The sequence below is a fragment of the Eurosta solidaginis genome, chromosome 4, assembly GCF_040869045.1.
Source record: "Eurosta solidaginis isolate ZX-2024a chromosome 4, ASM4086904v1, whole genome shotgun sequence".
In the NCBI taxonomy this organism is placed as follows: Eukaryota; Metazoa; Arthropoda; class Insecta; order Diptera; family Tephritidae; genus Eurosta; species Eurosta solidaginis.
In genome coordinates, this window is record NC_090322.1 from 185,187,151 (window position 1) to 185,211,873 (window position 24,723).

Sequence of the window (24,723 nt, forward strand, 5' to 3'; positions counted from 1 at the left end):
GCTGTCAGTTTGCAACCAAATTTCGTGAGAGCATAGGAAAGTTGAGCAAGAAAACTCAATAACGCAAAAACATCACCAGAGACCAAAACAAATTTTCGTAAACAAGTGTTCTCAATAGCAAATAAAGACGAGAACAAAGATTGAACATACTGGCGAATGCGAAGATATCCAAACAAAAGGAATTTAGACGGGATATCATAAAAGAAGAAATAAATATCGCTTCGAACGTCGAATCACTCAAACTATAATACGAAAAAGAGAACTAAGAAAGCGAAACTAATAAATGTGAACAAGAAATTCTCAACAAGCTAGAACTACGGACTTCTACCTGTCTTCAAATGAATCACAAGATGTAAGAAAAGGAAGGTAACGAAGAACTCAAAAAGCGCACAACTAAACAATGAAGCGACATAACAAAAAATGACCAAAGATCTTCCAAAATAATTCAATATATTTGTCGAAGGTCATAATGAATTTAGTAACCTCTTCACAACTCAGAGACAGGCATTTGCAGAGAATATTTGTTATTTTACTAATATTTTTAGAGCAATTGTATTATCCGAAATACGTTCAGAAATTTTTGAAGACTTTTTTTTTTTATTTATTTATTTATCATTAATCAAACACACAACCTTAGGTGTGTCTCGTTTACAAAAATAAAATATTTCGCGATGTGTTGAAATCGATCTGACAATATTAGTTAAGGTTATAGTTTTCACTGCCTATTATTTGTGTTAGCTACTTTACAAGACTATAGTGCTCAGAGTCCCAATAATAAATATTATTTTTTTTGCAGCTTAGGTGTAACTAAAGATTAAAGTATTATATTCTGTGTTTCAATACTGTGTATATTCTAAAATTAAAAAATTATCTTCAATATTATTTCGAGGCTATTCCAGTACCAATTTGACCATATCGAAATTATCCTGATTGTCTCAAAGTGATACTTAAAATAATGCCGAAGAGGTCCTGAAATAATTCCAAAAATAGTCCACCCTTTCGAAATGGTTTCCAAGTAGTTTCGAAATGATCCTAAAGTTGTCCCAAAGTTATACCTTAAATAATCGCGAAGAGATTCTGATATTATTCGTTTTTTTATCATTTATATTAAAAAATAAAAAATTAACCACCTTATGGACATTCCTTTGGTAAAGCAATTCGGTATATCCATTCGTTCTGTTTTGTGTATGCTTTTAACACAATTTTTCAATATTTTTGTAGCACAATCAAATTTAGTACCAAAACACAAGTCTCTCAAATTTTTCATTGATTTGCGAGGGGTATTTTTCATACAAAATGTGAACATTTTTTTTATATAGAAGAAAATCTGGCACACTCTTCGAAAAAAATTGTCAAAAATCAATGCGAACTGCATACTCAAAAAACTTACAAAGAACAAATAAAAAGTTCGAAATTTCGGAAAAATTTTCTAGAATTTTTCGAATTTACATAGTTTTAGTAATAAAATTCATAGATTTTTTGTTTTCTTAAAATACCGAAAACGAGAAGAAGAATTTCAGTGCCAAAATTTGGAAAAAAAAAAAAAAAAACTGCCACTGCTATTTTTCTTTTCGCTGCTGTATGTTCAGGTATGTGTTTGTGTATAGCATACAAAAAAAATTTTCTATAAAAGCATCCAAATTGAAAATGGAAAATTGAAAACGCATTAACCAAATCATCATCAGGAATAAAATACATGTTTTTTATATTATATCTAAATAACTACATACATAAATAGTAAATATTTTTATACTCAGCTGAGCAGAGCTCACAGAGTATATTAACCTCGTTCGCATAACGGTAATCCGTAACGGCATAAACTATTCGAGATAGATATAGGCTTTTATATATCAAAATGATCTGGGCGAAAAAAGAAATTCATTTAGCCATGTCCGTCCGTCCGTAAACACGATAACTTGAGTAAATTTTGAGGTATCTTGATGAAATTCGGTATGTAGGTTCCTGAGCGCTCATTTCAGATCGCCATTTAAAATGAACGAAATCGGACTACAACCACGCCCACTTTTTCGATAACGAAAATTTCGAAAAACCGAAAAAGTGCGATAATTCATTACCGGAGACGGATAAAGTGATGAAACTTGGTATGTACGTTGACCTTATGACGCAAAATACAAAATTAGTAAAATTTTGGACAATGGGCGTGGTACCGCCGACTTTTAAAAGAAGGTAATTTAAAAGTTTTGCAAGCTGTAATTTGGCAGTCGTTGAAGATAACATTATGAAATTTGACAAGCACGTTACTCCTATTACTGTATGTGTGCTAAATAAAAATTAGCAAAATCGGATGACGAACACACACACATAAAAATTTTTTTTTTAAGTAAATTTTAACAAAAAATTTAATATCTTTACAGTATATAAGTAAATTATGTCAACATTCAACTCCAGTAATGATATGGTACAACAAAATAAAAAAATAAAAGAAAATTTCAAAATGGGCGTGGCTCCGCCCTTTTTCATTTAATTTGTCTAGGATACTTTTAATGCCATAAGTTGAACAAAAATTTACCAATCCTTGTGAAATTTGGTAGGGGCATAGATTCTATGACGGTGACTGTTTTCTGTGAAAATGGGCGAAATCGGTTGAAGCCATGCCCAGTTTTTATACACAGTCGACCGTCTGCCCTTCCGCTCGGCCGTTAACACGATAACTTGAGCAAAAATCGATTTATCTTTACTAAACTTAGTTCACGTACTTATCTGAACTCACTTTATCTTCGCATAAAAAATGGCCGTAAATCAACTATGACCACGGCCGCGTTTTCGGTATCGAAAATTACAAAAATGAAAAAATGCCATAATTCTATACCAAATATGAAAAAAGAGAAACATGGTAATTGGATTGGTTTATTGACGTAAAATATATCTTTAGAAAAACCTTTGCAAAATGGGTGTGACACCTACCATATTAAGTAGAAGAAAATGAAAAAGTTCTGCAGGGATAAATCAAAAGCCCTTGTAATCTTGGCAGGAATACTGTTCGTGGTATTATATATATAAATAAATTAGCGGTACCCGACATATGATGTTCTGGGTCACCCTGGTCAACATTTTGGTCAATATCCCGAAAACTCTTCACATATACAACTAAGGGCCCCTCCCTTGTAAGACCCTTATTAATACCTTTAATTTGATACCCATATCGTACAAACACATTCTAGAGTCACCCCTGGTCCACCCTTATGGCGATATCTCGAAAAGGCGTCCACCTATAGAACTAAGGCCCACTACGTTTTAAATAATCATTAAATAAATAAATGTAGGGCGCGATAACCTCCGAAGAGATCTAAGGCCGAGCTTCTCTTCCAATTTGCGTCGTGCTCCTCTTGATTTTCCCTACAAATTGGCCGGACCGGACCTACATGCTTTATGCCGACTCCGAGCGGCATCTGCAAGGCAGATGAGCTTTCACTGAGAGCTTTTTATGGCAGAAATATACCCGGAGCGTTTGCCAAACACTGCCGAGGGGCGAACCCAGGGCATACGGTGTGGTAGGCGGAGCACGCTACCATCACACCACGGTGGCCGCCGCTCTTAAATAATCATTAACACTTTTCTTTGATACCCATATCGTACAAACGCATTCTAGTCACCCCTGGTCCACCTTTATGGCGATATCCCGAAATAGCGTCCACCTACAGAACTATGGCTCACTCCCTTTTAAAATACTCTTTAATACCTTCCATTTAAAATTCATGTCATCCAAACACCTTCCAGGGTTACTCTAGGTTGATTTTGCTAAATGTTGATTTTCCCTTATTTAGTCTCCAAAGCTCTCAGCTGAGTATGTAATGTTTGGTTACACCTGAACTTAACTTTCCTTACTTGTTTATATCAAAACTGAAGTAGTAGCAAGTAAAACCTTTTAACATTTTATCTAGAATTTGCTAAACAACGTTTCCTCTTCCTCTGTTCATAAACAGTAACGATTTTGCCATCTGCAATTTTCCAATAACTTTGTTTACTAAAAAAAAATTGAAGCGGAAAATGTTTAGCGCTATGCGAACTTAAGAGCGCACTTCAGACATGGCGTATCTTCTTTCATTGCCTATCATTCGAGTAGAGCCGAATGTATCGCTTTATGATCTGCGAGTTTATAGCAAAAACTTATAACTACAAAACGCCACTAGTTTTCATGTCCTTATTCTAATACATTAGTTATCCCAGTAAACAGTTTGGTTCAATCTTAAGAATATGATAAGAATTTGAGACGGGCACAGTCTTTTGAAATTATTCTAAAAAAAAAATTGAACTTGGTAGATTTTTTTTTGTTATCAGAAAATCAAATGTGCAGCCTTATTTCTAAGAGTTGACAAAATTCACTGCATTGTTTATTCTTACAAACATGACAATTGTCAAAATTTGGCAGCCAATTATGAAAGCTCTTATAATGTAGTTGTTTTTGTATTTGTTATGAGCGGTCAATCGAAGTTTTGTTCCAATATACAACATCTAAACTATTTCCTATACAAATTTATAAACTAAAATTTTGCTTGAGCTTTTGATCTGATGAATTGAAAATTTAAGGTTTTTCTTAAAGCTTTCAGAACTTTTTCCTGTCGTTCATTGGGAGATATAACTTAATTTGCTAATATTATTATTGTCCATGCGGTTATTTTGTTGGCAGTAGTGACGATGGCATTGATTTTGTGAGATGTCAACTGATGGCAATATTCCAGTAATATGAACAATAACTCTATGAGCAACTCGCATTATTAATGTTAAGCTCAAAGCTTATCTCCGCACATCCTTTGTCATTTTTTATGACATGCGCGATCAGAAGATCAAATTGTGAATACTTATAGCCATTATGGAAAGAACGTCATAAATATGTATATGAGCTTTCATAGATATATTTATTGCTTATTTAAAAATTTTACTAATTTCATTAGCATAAAAATATATTTAGCTCTTTACGGCTCGCTTGGCTTCAATTTAAGAAGAAATGCTTTCAATACAAATAATTTAATAAAAACTTAGGCATGACGTGGCTGAATGCGTTTGTAACACTTTAACCATCGCACAGTGGTCGGTTCCATAGGCAAAAAAAAAAGCCAAGTTAAAAATTTCTCACCAAATGTGTCCTCGGTATCTCTTATTAGAAGGGCATGGTATATTTGTTGTTGTTGTATTCTAACTGTACTCTTTAAGAATAGCTTCAAAAGTGAGGTTATGGTATTAGTTAGTTTTTGCAGTGTGAGCAAGTTAAAAATAAAGTGCAAGTTTAAGCTATTTAAAAATACATAAAATATCATTGTATTGAAATAAATAAAAGTCAATATTGAAGCCAAAGGTATTTACTTCATTTTGAAATAACTAAAGATACTAACTTTAGTTTGTTCTGTTTGTTTTTTGTTATTTAAAGTTTCACCAATGCCTTTATTACTATTTATTTGCACAAATATTTCAATTTCAGCTAAAGTTTTAGTTGGGTTCCTCACTGATCCTCACGTTGGGACTTACATCTTATTATTAGCCAAAGATTTAAGATTCCAAAGTGTTAATATCAGCTGCCACCTTCTGCCATTAACTATGGTTTGCGACAGTTTTCTGATAGCGTCACCCTGAAAAATTATTGTCGTATGTTATATGTACTCACATGTAACATACGATATTATTTTATTCAGTCGACGATATGCAAATGAAAATATTTGTGTGCGTTTGTTGTTTTGTTATTGTTATGTATGCAAGATCTTTTAATAACTTTAATTTCTTTATTTAATCCTACTAAACATTGTATTTGCGATAGACACAACTTACCACTTTTCCCCCACATCTATTACTTATTGCATGCGTGCGGTGATAGTGGACGGTTGTGGGTCGGTATGAAGGTATCACCCGCACTGATATTTGAAAAAATAAATCTCACATATTTATAAAGACGTGACCAAAGTTTCACGTTGATATCTCTATTGGAAGTATTTTTGGCCACCAACTCCATATACGACCGACCAGTGTGCATCGTAGGCTTTAAAGGAATGGCTTTAAAGATATTTAAAAGGGATAATCAAACTATCTGTCGCCTTGTCCGTTCTGATGTCAAGTTGTTTAAAAGTTTCCCAAATTATTAAACAAATAATTTAAAAATAAACACTGGAGAGAAAATGTCAACGTTAACATTTCGTCTAAAAAAAGACCCCGATAAATGGATGTTAAAATAATACTTCTTAGATTAAAAAACTCAATGTTAGAATATGCCCTATGGTGCTTGGACAATTTTTTTTTTTGTGGTATAGGGACATATTTATACAACAAGTGTACCAGATATCTAAGCCATTAATTTCAAATTATGTTTGTACTAGCAGACCCGTCAGACGCTGTTCTGCCCTAACTTTGGTCTACCTGCATAAGTTTAAAGAAGTTTTTACCTCTTACTCTCTCTTCCCCTATATCCCCCTTTTCCTTCACCTTTTATTCACTCCTCTCTCTCTGCCTTTGGCTACGTCTCTGTCTCTTTCCCAATTGTTTTCCGCTCCATCCCAGTAGAAATTTAATTGTTTATTCCTTCTATAAACCTATTTTGCTAAGCCGATGTTTCTAGGTAGTTAAATTTTGACACTAATATCAGCATATCAAATATTTTTGCCAGTCAAGTTTTATACTACACATGCAGTGTTGAAAGGTTTCCGCTTCGACAAAATTGGGATATGTATCCTCTTGGAATCATCAAAGTCCGCAGGCCTCATCCAAGTTTACTTCAGAGCGAAAAGTTGATCCTATGAGATTCCATAGTAATTCCGCTACTAGCGTCATGATGTGACGTGGATGCACATGTACATATATACATATTTACATATAACGCATATCCGCTCATCTGCTCATATGAGAAATACCATTTAAAGATATTAAACAACCAAATTTAACATCCTATTCATCTCCGTCGAACCAACTTTCACAGCTGTAACAAGCAAGGAAGGCTAAGTTCGGCTCTAACCGAACATTACATACTCAGCTGAGAGCTTTGGAGACAAAATAAGGGAAAATCACCATGTAGGAAAATGAACCAAGGGTAACCCTGGAATGTGTTTATATGACATGGGTATTAAATGGCAGGTATTAAAGAGTATTTTAGAAGAGAGTGATCTTTAGTTTTACAGGTAGACGCATTTTCGAGATATCGCGAAAAAGATGGACCAGGGATGACTCTAGAATGTGTTTGTACGATATAGGTATCAAGTTAAAGATATTAATGAGGGTTTTAAAAGGGAGTCGCCCTTAGTGGTATATGTGAAGGCGTTTTCGAGATATCGACCAAAATGTCAACCAGGGTGACCCAGAACATCATCTGTCGCGTACCGCTAATTTATTTATATATGTAATACCGCAAACAGTATTCCTGCCATGATTCCAAGGGATTTTGATTTCGCCCTGCAGAACTTTTTCACTTTCTTCTACTTAATATGGTAGGTGTCACACCCATTTTGCAAAAGTTTTTCTAAAGATATATTTTACGTCAATAAACCAATCCAATTACCATGTTTCATTCCTTTTTTTTGTATTTGGTATAGAATTATGGCATTTTTTTCATTTTTCCAAATTTTCTATATCGGAAAAGTTGGCGTGGTTATAAGCGGATCTCGCCCATTTTTTATACCAATATAAAGTGAGTTCAGATAAGTACGTGAACTAAGTTTAGCAAGGACATATCTATTTTTGTTCAAGTTATAGTGTTAACGGCCGAGCGGAAGGACAGACGGTCGACTGTGTATAAAATTCGGTTTCGGCCATTTTCAGAGAAACAGTTACCGGCATAGAAGCTATGCCCTTACCAAATTTCAAAAGGATTGGTGAATTTTTTTTCCACTTACGACACTAAAAGTGCTCTAGACAAATTAAATGAAAAAGGGCGGAGCCACGCCCATTTTGAAATTTTCTTTTATTTTTGTTTTGGTCACACCATATCATTACTGGAGTTGAATGTTGACATAATTTACTTATATACTGTAAAGAAATTCAATTTTTTGTTAAAATTTGACTTAAAAATTTTTTTTTAAGTTGTCGTGTTCGTCATCCGATTTTGCTACTTTTTATTTAGCACACATATAGTAATAAGAGTAACCCTCTTGCCAAATTTTATCATGATATCTTCACCGAATACCAAATTACAGCTTGCAAAACTTTTAAATTACCTTCTTTTAAAAGTGGGCGGTGCCACGCCTTTTGTCCAAAATTTTACTAATTTTCTATTCTGCGTCATAAGGTCAACCTACCTACCAGGTTTCATCGCTTTATCCGTCTTTGGTAATGAATTATCGCACTTTATCGGCTTTTCGAAATTTTCGATATCGAAAAGTGGGCGTGTTATAGTCCGATTTCGTTCATTTTAAATAGCGATCCCAGGAACTTACATACCAAATTTCATTAAGATAACTCGAAATTTACTCAAGTTATCGTGTTTACGGACGGACGGACATGGCTAAATAAATTTCTTTTTTCGCACAGATCATTTTGATATATAGAATTCTATATCTATCTCGATTAGTTTACGCCGTTACGGATTACCGTTATGCGAACAAAGTTAATACACTCTGTGAGCTCTGCTCAGCTGAGTATAAAAATTGTGCTCATACACAGCATCGAAAATTTACTTCCGTCAACATTTCTTATTCATGGCGACCAACAATTATGTATTCATACTGATGTAGATATATATATAATATAGATATGTATACCTATGTAAATTGAGCACCAGTTATATCTTTATATCATATTTATCGACTTCTTGCCCTTTCCTTGTTGAGAAATTATTACAGTAACTCATACTGAACATATTTTATGACAATTGAGGCGCTAAATTTGCTTGCTATACGTGTATGTATGTATGCCAAATGTACATACTTCACCCCAGGCCGGATATAATATTCTGAATGGTGTTGATGTTGGTCTTAACTATTTTGTTATATTTAAGTGGTGATGTCGTTGCTGCTTTCATTGGTATCGCTGGTGCTGTTAGCGTGGCTGGCGGTGAACTGATGTTGCAAAACTCCGCTGTTTTTGTTGTTGTAGCAACACTCCGTTTTGCAAGACTCCGTCCTTACCACTTATTCCACTCAGCACACGCCTTAAGATATCTAGCCACAACACATCTACCGTATTCTTCTTCCTTAGTACCTCCCACATATCAAAAAAAACTAAACAAAAGACGTGTAGGGTTGCGGGGTTGTTTTGCGTAGAGTTCGAAGGGTTACTTTGTGTGTTGACTTCATCGCTCCTAAGCAATTGTGTCATAAAACTTAAACGAGCGCAAAGCGGCACCATCACGAACTATTGCATGGTTCATACGCCATAAGCTTGGCGTCTACTTGACGCCCAGACATCTTTTGACAAAGCTGACGACAAACAATACCATCGACCAGAATGCTGTCCTCATTTTAGCTACCGTCGTCATGTAGTCTACTCTCTTATGCATTAATAACATAAAAAGGATATTGTAGAACATTTTCTTAAGCAAGTGTTTGGTTTGTCATGTTCTGGTCGCGTAGGGTGCAAAGTTGCTAGCTGATGTTTCCCTTGGAAGTTGGGAGTATCCATGTTTGTAATACATATTGATATGTATGAGTTCTTACATAATAACAGAAATGAAAATAAAAATCGATGTGTGTACCACATACATAAACGAATTTTCTAACTGCCTTCTTTTCTCATAGATTTTATATAAATAATTTTCTTGCCGGCTTGAGGTCCAATTTTGTAAATAAAATTTTTCAAAAATTGTTGAGTTTTTTTCTTCAATATATTTCGGTTACCTACTGTAACCGTCTTCAGGATTAACTATAACAATATAAAGAAACATAAACAAAATAAAAATAACAATTAACATCAAAACAAACATTCATAAACAACATTATTTACATACATTATTTTACGCGTCTTCACTGCTTAACGCGGAGTTTTGTACTGTCCGTCTGTTTGTTATCAAATGTCTGTAGGAGCTCGCGCAATTATCGATGTCCGTCTTGTAGTTCATTCTTATGCTGGTCGGTGTGTTAATTATATGCAGCATTTCCAGTGTAAATCTTTTGTTATAATTGGTTTCTTGTTGGAGTATCGTCGTTTTATCAAAGTCTGGAAAATGGGTCTTCGTTGCACAGTGTGTCATTAATGCTGTTTTTTGGTTAATAGTTTCATGACAATATTTAAAATCGGATTTATGTTGCGCTAGTCGAGATTTTAATTTTGCTTTCGTTGTTCCCACATATATGTTATTGCATGATTCTGTTTTGTTTCCATTACAAGGGATTTTATAGACAATATTACTTTTTTCTGTTTTAGGAATTTCGGATTTCGTTTTGTTAAAAATATTTTGCAATGTGTTTATTGGTTTGTGAGCTATCTTCACTTTTTCTCTATTATAGCAATCTGATTTTGCTAGATGCTCCAATTGCAACATTTGATGCATCTACAGCAAGTGATAGTTCACCATTTTTATGAAAGTGAGTGAGTAGTGTTTTGTGTGTAAAAAGTTTCTTAACATTTTCAAAAGCTGAAGTAGTTTTTTCTGTCCAATTTAATTCTTTAAGTTTATTTTTGATAGCAAAATTTAACATTTCATGTAGTGGACTAAGTTGTTTTGCTAACATTTTAATATATCTATGGTAATAATTCACCATACCTAAAAATTTTTGTAATTTATTAATTGAGAGAGGTTTTTCAAAATTAGAAATAATTTCAACTCGTTCAAAAGAAGGCCTGATTCCTTCACTAGAAATTTCATAACTTAGAAAGTCCAATTTTTTAACTCCGAAAATACATTTTGTAGGTTTAATATTTAAATTATATTTCTCAAGTATTTTAAAAACTTTTTTTAAATGTTATATATGTTCTTCCTCTTTGTTACTAGCTACTAATATGTCGTCAATATAGACAAAAACAAAATCTAAACCTGAAAATACTTCGTTTATGAAACGTTGAAATGTTTGAGCACTGTTTCGTAATCCAAATGGCATTCGTACGAATTCAAACATTCCGAATGGGTTGTTATAGCTGTTTTGTGAATATCTTCTTCTGCCATTGGTATTTGGTGATATGCACGAATGAGGTCAATTTTTGAAAATATCTTTTTATTTTTTAAATCTATGTTAAGGTCATGAATATGAGGTAAGGGATACCTATCTGGTATTGTTATAAAATTAAGTCGTCTGTAATCTCCACAAGGTCTCCAGTCATTTGGATCTTTCTTAGGGACCAGATGGAGTGGAGAAGCGATGTGAGAGTTAGAAGGTCTACAGATACCAGTTTTGACTAAAAATTCAAATTCAGTTTTTGCTATTTTTAATTTTATAGGATCTAGACGACGAGGTTTAGAAAAAGGAGATACTCCTTTTATTTCTATTCGGTGAACTGTTTTGTGTTGTACTTTTTCAGTATAATTAGGTTCACGCGTAATAAGAGGAGGTTCATTTAAAATATTTGTAAATTTATTTTCTGAAATAGGAATCTTAAGGGAAAATATATCGCAAAAACCAGAAGATCCAGAAACTTTTAATTTTGTTTTCAAATCTGTAATTTCTTTATTTTTAATATCTACCAAAATACCAAATTTTTCTAAAAAATTGCACCAATAATGGGAGTAGAAATATCTGCAAGAATGAAAGGGAATTCAAAATCTCTTCTAACACTTAATCAATTTTTAAAAGCTTTGTTCCAAAAGTTTCTATGTTAGATCCGTTATCTGCCGAAAGTTTAAGGTCAGAAAAACGTTTATAAGTTTTAAATTTTGAAGAAGGAATAACTGAAACTATAGCACCTGTATCAATTAAAAAATTTAATTTATTGAATTTATCAAATATGAATAGACGGTGGGACGATTGATTATTAATTCCATTATTACCCACAGTCATAACGGATTTGTTTAGTTTAAAGAATTTGATTTTAAATTTAGATTATTTTTATTTACATTAAAATTACAGGGTTTAATACATTTGTAAGCATTATGTTTAAATTTTCGATGATACCAACATATATTATTATCATTATTAAAACTTCTAGATCTAGACAAATTTCTGAAGTTAGATTGATTTCTTTCTCTAGATCCAGATTGATTTTTTAATTCATTGATATCGGTAGTAATTTGATTTAAATTTTGAAAAATTGTAGTAGTTAAATCAGTTAAATTTTTTACACATTGTGTAAGAACATTATTTTCAATACTAGCTATTGAAGACATCTTAGAAGAATGTGGTTTATTAATTAAATCAAAAAGTTTATCTGCAAGTGAAATTATATCAGTAATATTTAGAAGACCTACCCCACGGTGTCAAACACAGATCAATGTCCGTTGATCTTCGGCCCAACAAGTTGGTACCAATCGGTGAGCTGGGTGTTCAAGTCGACCAGCCTTGGTTTGGCCGGGGAGGACTATCCACCCTCCCCTTCCATTTCGGATTAATGGCACCTTTGATTTTGAAATCTCGACATCTGACTAACAAGTTAATCAGATTGAGATTTGTGTTTTTGTCGCAATTAAGGAATGTGACCAACCTTTTCTGTCCTGCAGTGTCACAACGATATATAATACTTTGTTGACGACGGAGCTGGTTTTGCCCAGACATTGCTTGAAGGCGGCACCTCCCTCCAACAAGGGCGGCACCTCCCTCCCTTGTTATGATCAAAAACGCCCGTTCGCTGTGAACCAACTACCGATGTAATCAATCATTGCAAGTGTCTTTCCAGCATGAATAGCTACTTAAATATTCCATAGAGTGAGAACGTCATATAACTCCTTGTGAATAAAACTGTTTAATACAGAACAGACAGTGATACTCACAAGTATTTACGACAAAAACACTCGCAAGATACATCTTCACTAAACATGGTACTAAACCACTTGCGCATCAAGATACATCTCGTTAGTCACAGGTACTTGTGCGTTTAAGATCTTGTTGCAACTGAACCCAGCCAAACGTTCTATTCAGCTTTATTTGCAACTTTGATCTGCATTATATACGCGCTAACATATTCATCATTTTTTGCTACTGTGGCTTACAGCTCCAATAAACTCGCTTGTTGTATAAACTTCCTCTTTATTCTCCAAAATTATGCTCCGGTTTTCCACAATTTAGGGCTGTGGTCAACCTTTCGAACCATAGACCTGCGTTGGGGGGCTTTCTTGCATCAGAAATATCTTTGCAAATGCAGTCCGCTACACTGCAGTGGTCTGACAACGCCAAATCTGCCACATTTTTTGGATGTGGCAATCGAACGCCTCCTATTCGCAACGCAGTCTAAAGCAGCTTCAAACATCTCAAAAGACGATAGATATACGTTTCCTCATCTCTCAACGGTTTACACTCCGGTTGCCACAATTATGAGATGTGACCAACTCTTTCGTCTGCCCCTCAGGGCCAGTTTTTCAATGAAATTGGGTATACTGCGACAAGCAAGAGCCCGAATTCCCTTGGGTTTGCACGCCCCAGGGGAAAACAAGTCTACTCAGAGCGTGCCATAAAGTGAACTCTTATTTGAAACCACAGCCACCGCGATGCTCCCACAAGGGGGCCATCCCAGGACAGGAGATGATACCCGAATGCAAGCAAGACCATGCCAAGAGTCCCACAGGGTGATACCAGTGTCCACCCTGCTCCCTTTCGAGTAAAATCACTTTACTCGTGGATTGGTTAGCCATGGTATTATGGTCGCCTTTTACGACAGGTATATCTACCGTGAGCATATTCTAACCCCAACAAATATTTTTTTGAGTTTAGTGTGTTTTGTTATTTTTGGCACCCGTATCCGTCATATTAGCCGTGTTTTTTTTACATGCGTATACGTTTACGTTTGCGCGTAAAAAAAACGCTTATCCTCGCTTAGATAATGCTTAGGAGACCAATCTAGCGGCAGTGATTAAATAACTAGCTACAGAACAGGGTGTACCTAAAATCGGAGACACGAACCTCTGGTGGCCATAATGTATAACATATAGCTGAATCAGTTGCGATGAATAGCGGACACACATAGAATTAGTGTAACATGGTGGTGAAACATAGACACATATTTCAGTTACATCTGAGTATAATGCGTATTTAGTAGTATGAATTGTATGTTGCAGAGGTATATTTAAAGTTTGACGCTTAGCAGTCCATATAAAGTTTAAGCGTAAACGTTTATAGATATAAAAAAAAACCACAGCTATTAATGATAGCTGAGGGCCCCCTCTTCGTGAAACTGATAAAACACAATTTTTTAGTGCTGCCATCAGAATACAGTTAATAACAGCCCATTTGTTTATTTCGCTTTTGGACTTGTTTAGGTTAATCTATACCAACATGCAATTATTACAGATGTTCATCTTCTGTGAGAACGACGAGAAAGGTGGTGTTTGGCATATCCAAGCAAAGAACATTTTCATCTGTAAACTCCAACTTTCTTTGACTATAACGCGTTTCTATAGTTAGATATCGGGCTTTTAGAAGTTACTCAAAATATTTAGCAGATAGGTCTCTATACCCTCTTGGAAGCTTGATATTTGATACACACCCGCAAAAAAATTACATTTTGATGGCATCATAGTGGCCTACGCGGGTACCGTAGACTGCAAAGTAGAGTCCAGATGTAAGTGTTACCCTTGCGCTTTAAAATGATGTCTGAGAATGACTGTAAACAGGTGAGATTTTTGACAACGTACAAGAAGAACTGCTCCGGAATAGATTTTTGTTACTGGATCTCTGTTCGGAATTAAAAATCAACAAATTGTGGATGCTGTTCTTGAACTAACCGAAATCCCGTTAAGTTGCATTGCTTTATAGTTAATTCAAACGAGCTTTATTGTCAATGACACAAATTTGCTTAGTCATTTCAACAGAGGATAACCTGTTGGCCTTAAGTTAACAATATTCTGTAAAAATTACAGATTTTCAATCAATCTAACTTATTGTTCTGTTAAAAGAGCTGATATCATTGGTAATTTCAACAGCAAAGTACTGTCAATGTTATGCAAATATATCAGCTAATTTCAAAGATAAACTTGCGGTCATGGAGCTCACTACTTTGTTTTTATGATCATGTTGCGACAGGAATCTGTGCCATATCAACAGCCTTCACAGCAATCCAAAAATTTACGAAAATCTGTTATTCCAACAGTATTCACTGGTACATATTCGTAGGGTGATAGTAATAATTGTCAATTTTTAAATGAATTTTTTCATTTTAAATATCTTATAATTTTTTTTGTTGATTTGACTTTTGAAGCGGTCAATTCAGAATCAACCATTTGTGAGAAGTTAATTCAATAGCTGGATAAAATTTGACAGAAATTTCCGTTGAATTTATCTGTAATTCGGTTGCGCTTACCAAATTTTTTTTTGTATGGGATAAAATATATATTGGATCTCCAGTAATTAATTTCTCAGCATCATGAATACCCCTAGCTCGAAGGTAATATTTTAAGTACATACATACCTATACTGGAAAATTTCAAATACTTGAAACTTAATACCAGATGAGTTTGGCTACCGATTCATGCTTATTTATTTATGCTCTTTCTTGTTCGTACTTATCAAAATAGATATGTGTATATTTAAGTAAAATTGTAAAAATGTGTATATTTAAGTAATATTTAAGTAAAACTAAAATAAACAATCCCATCGTAGATTATTGATTTCTAGTGTGCTATTGAATGCAAAAATGTTAAGTAAATGCAAATGAAAGTGCATAAAGCCCTGTTCATCGACTGCTTTTCTACAAAGTTGGTCGCTTAAGTATTTTTATGCATACAGACATACATACTTGCGTATTTATGTATAAGACAAAAATACAAAAGCTATAAGCACCCATTTATTTTCATTTAGGGTGGGTGGTGTTAACCGAAAGAAAAAAAAATAGCTTACAGAAAGGAGTGTTTGAACGCTAAGCTTCGAATGGCACAAAGTAACAAAATGAAAAAAAAAAAAAATAATAGAAAATAGAAATAAAAAAAAAATATATATATGTATATCAAACAACAAGTAGGTACAAAATGATACAAATGTTGGGGTAATAGACGAAAGTATGAGCCAGCATTTTCGCCTGCTCAATGTTAGAAACATTGTTTCTCAGTGCTTTGTATGACTCATTTTGTGAGTAAAATTGTGTACTTACGTACATATATGTGTATATGGGTGAGGGTGGTGAAAAGTAAAACAAAGCCCAAACAGAAAGATGTCTAAAATTGTAACGTACTTATAAAGTTGCATAAAAAGGGCTAACACAAGTTAGTTAAGGACATGGACATTCGTGCAAACGTACTTTGTTGCTACCCTACATTAAAATCAACTGTCTCTAAACAAGTGCCGAAGTAGTAGCTTAGAAGGTAGTTGCTCGGGTTACATGCGAGCTATCTTGGCCCAGAATAGTTACTGTAGTTTGATTCATTAAATTTTATTTAACGACTTACGCTATCAGCTATGCGATTCACTTATTTAGTTTTAAAGAAATGACATTTAAATTTAATTTTAGCTTCGTAGCATCTTTGGATCATATTTGAACCGTTTAAGGAAGAAAATAAATTTTTCCGAAAAAATTTGCAATATTTTATGAGAAAATTTATTTTATTTTAATTAAGAAAAATCTGTTATATTTAATGAATTTTATTTAATTACAAACTTAGAGTACCACTGGTTTTGGGCTCATGCATTTACGACTTTTTCAAGCTATACGCTTTTTTAAAAATTTGTTATATTTAACATATAAATACCATACTTTTATCACCACTTACAAATTTGACTTGAAATACGAAATAAGAACTTTTCTAGCAACAGAATAACAATTGTGGCTTTAAAAAGAGCATTCTCATATCCCAGCATGCCTGAGTTGTTTTTATTTGCACTTAAAGATTATGAGGTCACAAGTGACGTTTGGGCAAAATGCTACAAATCTTGAAGACTTACAACTTAGGTGTCCTAGAAAATATTTCTCCCTGTACAAAGCTTAACATCTCATACTAACATTTCAGCTCTCCACGATTGGTCTCTGTTGTTGTTGTTGTAGCGATAAAGACACTCCCTGAAGGTCGTGGGAAGTGTTATCGATGTTGATGGTCCTTTGCCGGATATAGATCCGGTACGTTCCGGTAACAAGCACAATTAAGGTTCAAGCCCGACCATATTGGGAACGATTTAATATGACCAGATTGAACATTCTAGGCCATTCATCTCCCATCCCCTGCTTCTATGCGGGAAAATTATAAATTACGGGTTGGAAAAGTTATAAATTACGCTGGCAACCTCTTGAAGGTTGCGCTACACAACCCCTTGAATCATTTGTGTATTTAAGTAGCTTCTTTCGACAGTCATATCTGCCGGGGGTGTATTCTAAGCCCCTAGCCTGCTGGTGAGACAATTAGTCCTTCCGTAGTTTTTTTTTATCACAGAGCTGAAAATGCGGCATAAATCTTTAGCAGCATGTTGCAACAACACGTAGCAGCAACCTGGTGCCTTCGGGAGAAATGTGGAAAAGTGGTGGAAGGAGAAAAGATGGAGTTACCAAGTATTAGTATGAAATTTGACTTATTTTATAAGAACTAATATTCCATGGGGACAAAATCTTAAATACTTCAGGACTTAGCAGACATGGCTGAAAGTCATATCGTGACTATTTTAGTCTTTATATATCAAACTAAAAGTGAATTAGACGAACTGGACTATAAGTCTCTTCAGCAAAATTTATCAATATGTTGTACAGTGTATTTACAAACAATAATGGCTAAGCCAAATTATCGATTGTGTATGTTGTTTAAAAAGCTTTATTAAATTGAGTCAAGGAAATTTTTGAAAAAGTTGAAGCAGTTGCTATTATTTTTCCGGAGATAATAAGGTACATTGGAGTCATCCTGCAGAGGATGTTCAAACCTTAAGCATACTTGCTTCAATAATGAACAAAAAAACCAAAAGGCTTAAAAGTATAAAATTTTCAATCTTACTAACAACGTTGTTTATCTTTAGAGATGTTTTTGGCGTAGGGGTTGAGAAAGGAACAATTTGCCTTCATATGATCCCAGGTTGAGAAATGAGCATTTAAAAAATATGCCTTTACGTTTAAGATTATAGAACGATCAGAATTTTGAAATACTTCTAAAATAGAAAAAGGAAAATTATTGTTCACAAAAACCCATAAAGATGCTTATAACCATTATCGAAACGTCGGGTACAGTACTCAAGTTATTGCTTATTTGCACTGGAAACGAATTAAATCTGTATAGCCTATTGATACCACACCTAGGTTAATAAATTTTGAACTAGTTAATCTTCAAGAAAAAACAAAAATCTTATAAAACATTACACTGACTACATAAAACAGTTTTTTATTCTTAAGCCTGGTTTTCATGACCTCAAAATGAGCCACAGAAAACACCGCCTCAAGCTGACCCGCTGGTAATTTAGTGTCAAAGGTGTGTAAATTATGCCATATAACTAACTCAAAGTCGATAAAGCAGTGTGTTTTCATTACCTAACCTCAAATTTTATGTTGATTTGTTTTACAACCCGTATTATTTCCCGTTGATTGACACACTGTCACATAATAAATTGACGCTGCAAATCCAAATTGCCAACATATTGGTAAATGAAGTTTGAATGCCAAACTCGCCATACAGGTAAGCAGTTTCACTTAATTCCCATTTTAATTATCACTTCATAGTCCAAACGGACGGCACTGGCAAACCGATTACATTGATACAACAAGGTTTGTTGTAAATTTGACCTAGTGAAAGGCAAGCATTAAAGTCAAACTTAAACAAAAGGGCATTTATCTGTCAAAAATTTTTCACCTTATGCCCATATGCTTGGTATTCATAAAATCAAAACGATTGATATCAAAAATTGCTTTACACTTAGCCGCTAGTCATTTGGGGTCAAATGCTCTTTCATTATGTCACATAACTGACTCGAAATCGATAAAGCAGTGTGTGGCCAACACTTAGGCTAAAATTTGTCGTCATTTATTTCAAAACCCAGGGGTATCATTTCCCGTTATTTCTCATACCTCCATTTGCACTAATTGATAAGTTAAATAATCAGTTTGTAGTCAAAACAAACAGCAAACGCATTTGGCGTCGTACGACGAACTGCTATAATTGATATGGTTAAATTTGACCTAGTGAAAACCCAGCATCACTGTTTGGATGACGCCAACTGAAATAAAGCATCACAAATTTGATAGGTTGAAAAATCAAATGTTTGAAGCGGGGTAGTTATGAAGTGATATTGGCAGCAATGAAAAACTTGCCTAGTACTAATCTAACTAGTTCTAGCTGTGAAGTAAATTTTTTTATTAGTCTGTTGCGCCACTTTATGGTATTTCTATTCATTCCAAGAGAAATGAATCAACCAAAAGTATGAAATCGACATGCAAAAAAAAAACAAATAGAAATTTCTAAATAGGATAGTTTCGTAAGTGAAATAACTATAAAAGTATTCAATTCAATATGAAACAAAAATTTAAGCTCGAAATTTGATAAGGGTTGTTGTGGTACGTTCTGAGTGTTTGCGTTAAAATGCTTATAAATAATGCAAAAGTAATAAAGTAAACACATATATACAGAATATATAATAAACACAAGCAGAAACGGTGGGTATATGTTGTCGTATATGGCTAAAGATTCAATTGTGGTTAAAGCATTCGATTATCAGAAGGGGTCGCATTTGGCCGTCAGCTGCATTGAATGTCTTATAATAAAACAATTTTAGCTAAATTAAAAAGAGAATAAGTAATCAAAACGAACACCGAAAGCTTAAAGCGGTAATACTATATGAAAGTAAGATTTAAAAAGCATATGCGTGAAATTAAGTTTTACGTTTTGAAATATTGCTAAGCAAATGTAAACACATGCGCCCTGATAAGGGAAGTTTACGGCTTACTCATTTGATTAAGGTAATATCGTTCGGAGGGTTGAAGAAGTATAGGGGAGTGTTGAGTAAAAAACACTCTTTTCAACTAGTAAGGAAGGCTAAGTTCGGGTGTAACCGAACATTACATACTCAGCTGCCAAATTGCGGCTTGTAAAACTTTTAAATTACCTTCTTTTAAAAGTGGTCGATGCCACGCCCATTGTCCAAAATTATATTAATTTCCCATTCTGCGTCATAAGATCAAACCACCTACCAAGTTTCATCGCTTTATCCGTCTTTGGTAATGAATTATCGCGTTTTCGGGTTTTCGAAATTTTCGATATCGAAAAAGTGGACGTGGTTATAGTCCGATTTCGTTCATTTTCTGAGATAAGTGGCCAGTAACTTACATACCAAATTTCATTAAAATACCTCAAAATTTACTCAAGATATCGTGTTTACGTGCCGGCCGCCGTGGTGTGATGGCAGCGTGCTCCACCTACCACACCGAAGATCCTGGGTTCAACATCAAAAACGTTAGAAGCAAGTTTTTTCAATTAGAAGACAATTTTTCTAAGCGCGGTCGCCGCTCGGCAGTGTTTGGTAAGCACTCCGAGTGTATTTCTGCCATTAAAAGCTCTCAGTGAAAACTCATCTACCTTGCAGATGCCGTTCGGAGTCGGCATAAAACAATTAAGTCCCATTCCGCCAATTTGTAGGAAAAAACAAATAGGAGCACGAAGCAAATTTGTTGATATATATAAGTCTATATCTATCTCGATTAGTTTATGCCGTTACGGGGTACCGTTATGCGAACAAAATTAATATACCCTGCGAGTATAAACAGAGAGCAAGGTCTTTCTTTGGTTAAAGCGCTGGTTAAAAAGCGCTGAAGAAAAGACAAGTCCTCTAAATGCGAAAGAATACCACAAGATGGCTTCGCATTGCATTTTTAGTCACTTGTTTGACATTTCGTACAATGTGTGTGTATTTTATCTGAGAATAGAATAGAATATAATATAATAGAATAGAATAGAATGGAATAGAATAGAATAGAATAGAATAGAATATAATAGAATGGAATGGAATAGAATAGAATAGAATAGAATATAATAGAATAGAATACAATAGAATAGAATACAATAGAATAGAAAAGAATAGAATAGAATAGAATAGAATGAAATAGAATAATAGAATATAATATAATAAAATAGAATAGAATAGAATAGAATAGAATAGAATAGAATAGAATAGAATAGAATAGAATATAATATAATAGAATAGAATATAATAGAATAGAATACAATGGAATAGAATAGAATAGAATAGAATAGAATAGAATAGAATAGAATAGAAGAATAGAATATAATATAATAGAATAGAATAGAATAGAATAGAATAGCATAGAATAGAATAGAATAGAATATAATAGAATAGAATGGAATAGAATAGAATAGAATAGAATAGAATAGAATAGAATAGAATAGAATAGAATAGAATAGAATAGAATACAATAGAATAGAATAGAATAGAATATAATGGAATAGAATATAATAGAATAGAATAGAATAGAATAGAATAGAATAGATAGAATAGAATAGAATAGAATAGAATAGAATAGAATAGAATAGAATAGAATAGAATAGAATAGAATAGAATAGAATAGAATATGTTAATATTGACTTGGGACAAAAATTCATCAAGACTTGATATCAATTTTCAGTTTAAAGAAAGCAAGGGCAATCTTTGTTCTTTAAACGTGTATGGGATCTGCAGTAAGAGTGATTTCTGGTCTTATCACTGAAATATTTCACATATGTATATTGGGACTATGATTTCTGCGGTAGAGGGATAGAGTACTGGGCCATACAAAGGCCGAAGCCACGGTAAAATCAATATGACGTAAAAAGACTTGGTTTGGTTTGGAAAAATTTTAACGATGCTATGGACTGCAGAAAAATCGCGTCTGATATTTGGGAGCGAGTCTTCCGAGTAATAAATGAAAGCTAAAGAAAAATAATATTTAGCTACTTCTAGTTGTATTTTTTATATAGTGACTTAATAAGAACTGAACTGAAAACGTATTATTGGGTGAACGTGTTGCTTCTGTCACATACTGAGGTTTCAATGCACATAATTATTTCTTCTACACAGGGATGGGCAGTCCCAACCTTAAATAAAATGCATATTATTAATTGGTTTTTTCGATTATTATTATTTTTTCAGCTTTCTCGGACAACGTATGACCAAGTGCTTTAAAGGCAATTCATTGAGGTAAGTTTAAAAGCAAATTGAATGTTCATATCTTTTAATATTACTAATATAGTAGTACTACTTGAATAATTTCGACCTCAGCTCAAACTTTCTATAATTTAAGCTATCTTAATATGTCCTGAAAATGAGAATAAATAACTTATGCTTGACTTTTATAAGGTCAAATTTACTGGCACTAAAAACTGACTAAACTGACGCGCTGCTCATTTGGTGTCAAGGCATTGCTTGCTTTTCAGCAGGTCAAATTTGACGGCAAAACTTGTCATTTTGACTACAATAACACTTGACAGTTTTTCGAATCCGTGAATAGGGAAATTGTCCAACGGTATGACAAATTTGATATTAAAACTTCATTTGACCACATGCTGGCATTATTTTCCGTTTGCCAATTGGAGTCACATCAATTTACTTATGTGCAACAAATGGAAATAATGAAACGGTTTGTGAAATAAATGAACACAAAACTTTAGCTTGGGTTTTGACTCATACTGCTTTATCGACTTCGAAACTGTTATGTGACGTTACGGGAAACGCTTTCGACCTCGAATGAAACTCATTTTATTTGTATGAATTAAGCAGGGATTGCCCTAATTGCTTTTAAATATATGAAAACATTTATATGAAGCAATTTTTTGTTATTTATTTAATTTATTTAATAATTTGGGAAAAATTTGAACAACGTGATATCAGGACGGACAAGGAGACAGCTGTTTCGATTATACCTCGTAAATCTCTTCAAAGTCTTTTCTCCCGGGAGTGGGATTTGAACACGCACTACAACAAAAGTTTAAGTTCAGTTTCAGTCAGTTTTTGATGTCAGTCGTTTTAAATAATGAAAGCCAATTATTAGTTTCAAACAAATAAAACGAAGATAATACACTTTTAGCCAGTGCTGTTAAAATAAGCGAAATCGCTTACCAAACTTTTCTGCGAAATATTTTCGAGGAGTTTCGGGCCGAACTTCTCTTCCAATGTACTTCTTTTTATTTCTTTCATCAAATTAGCGGGACGGCACCTACAAACTTATTTTATGCCTACTCCGAATGACACCGGCAAGCAGATGATTTTCGCTGAGAAACTTTTCATGATAGAAATACGTCAGAAGTGTATGAAAAACCAGTGTGACCGCTCGACATTTTTTCTAAATGATAAAAACTTTTTCTAAAGATTTTGATGTATGGTAAGTGAGCACGCTACCACGAAACCAGTTTCAAGCCTGCGAAATTTAAAAGAAGCTCTGCCTGAGTAATTGCAAATGTTAGCAGTGCCTTAAATCTAATCAACTAAATTGATCTTCCTGAAAATTTACACTCATATCTGTAGGACCTAGGGAAAAATTTGTTCTTTTTATTAGTTTGAAAAACTATTTGTAAATGTGATCTAGGTAGTATAAAAATTTGCTTTGCACAATATGGGTATCAAATTTAGAGTTCAGAAATGTACAAAAATTATCACAATGTTCAACATCTCAAAAGGGTTTCGAGGTATTGACCCAAATAATTAACTTATCCAGAAATTATACCGAAAAAGTGTTGACGCCAGTGTAAATATAATTTTGGTTTTGGGTAGTCAGAACGGTAATGACTCAACACACTATAAAAGTATTTAAAAAATTTATTTTAATTTTAGCATAGTCATTTAATGAATATTTAAAAGAAACACACAGTTTTGGTTATTATATATTCAATTCTACAAATAAGTAATCAATAACAATACTTTACAGGATAGAAGGAAGAGAATATAACCATTTTGTTTATTCAAAATATGACCGTCCCAATATTGGTACAGTAGTAACATATGTACTAAGTTTGACCCCATATTATCAAAAAATAAAAATAAATGTAAGGCGCGATAACCTCTGTAGAGGTTTTAGGCCGAGCTTCTCTTCCAATTTGTGTCGTACTCCTTTTAATTTTCCTTACGAATTGCCGGGACGGGACCTACTTGTTTTATACCGAACGACATCTGCAAGACAGATAAGTTGTAACTGAGAGCTTTTCATGGAAGAAATACAGTCGGAGTGCCTGGCAAAAACTGCAGAGCGGCGAGACCGCTTAGAAAAATTTTCTTCTAATTGAAAAACCTTGTTTCTAAAATTTGGTGTTGCTTTGCCCGGGGCGAGAAGCCAGGATCTTCGGTGTGGTAGGCGGAGCACGCTACCATCACACCACGGCGGCCGCCATATTATATAGTTTGAAAACGAATCATATCTCACATGCAGCTCATACCAGATACCTCGAACCATTGTTCATTAGAAGATCCCAAAGTGAATCTAGTATACGTAAAACAATAAATACTCCAGTTTATCCTAACCGTACTCGAAATTGTTAATTCTCTATTTATCATCCAAAAAATATCAATTTATATTATTCAATTAAAAAATATTCAAACAAATTTTTGTAGTTTTGCTTTAATTATTAAAAAGTTAACTGGCTTTTTTATTTAAATCAAAATGCATATTTTTTGTTTTTGTTTTTTCTCATGCAAAAGCTATGTTTAGATATTTACCCTACGTTCTCGTTGCATCCTCTTTATATCATTCCACATTTGTAGCATGCAATAAACCATTTTAGGAAGCCCTTATAATTAATTATAATCGGCTTTCATATCACTCGAATTCATGTACAAA

General features: G+C 33.8%; 1 protein-coding gene across 1 annotated transcript in view; it reads left to right on the top strand.

Moving 5' to 3' along the window:
* The window catches only part of rst (roughest), a 133,390-nt gene that overhangs the window by 12,379 nt on the left and 96,288 nt on the right, over positions 1 to 24,723 (top strand). Inside the window, exon 2 of the mRNA XM_067784175.1 lies at positions 22,047 to 22,094. The gene's annotated coding sequence lies outside the window, so the exon portion shown is untranslated. The remainder of the gene's footprint in view (positions 1 to 22,046; positions 22,095 to 24,723) is intronic.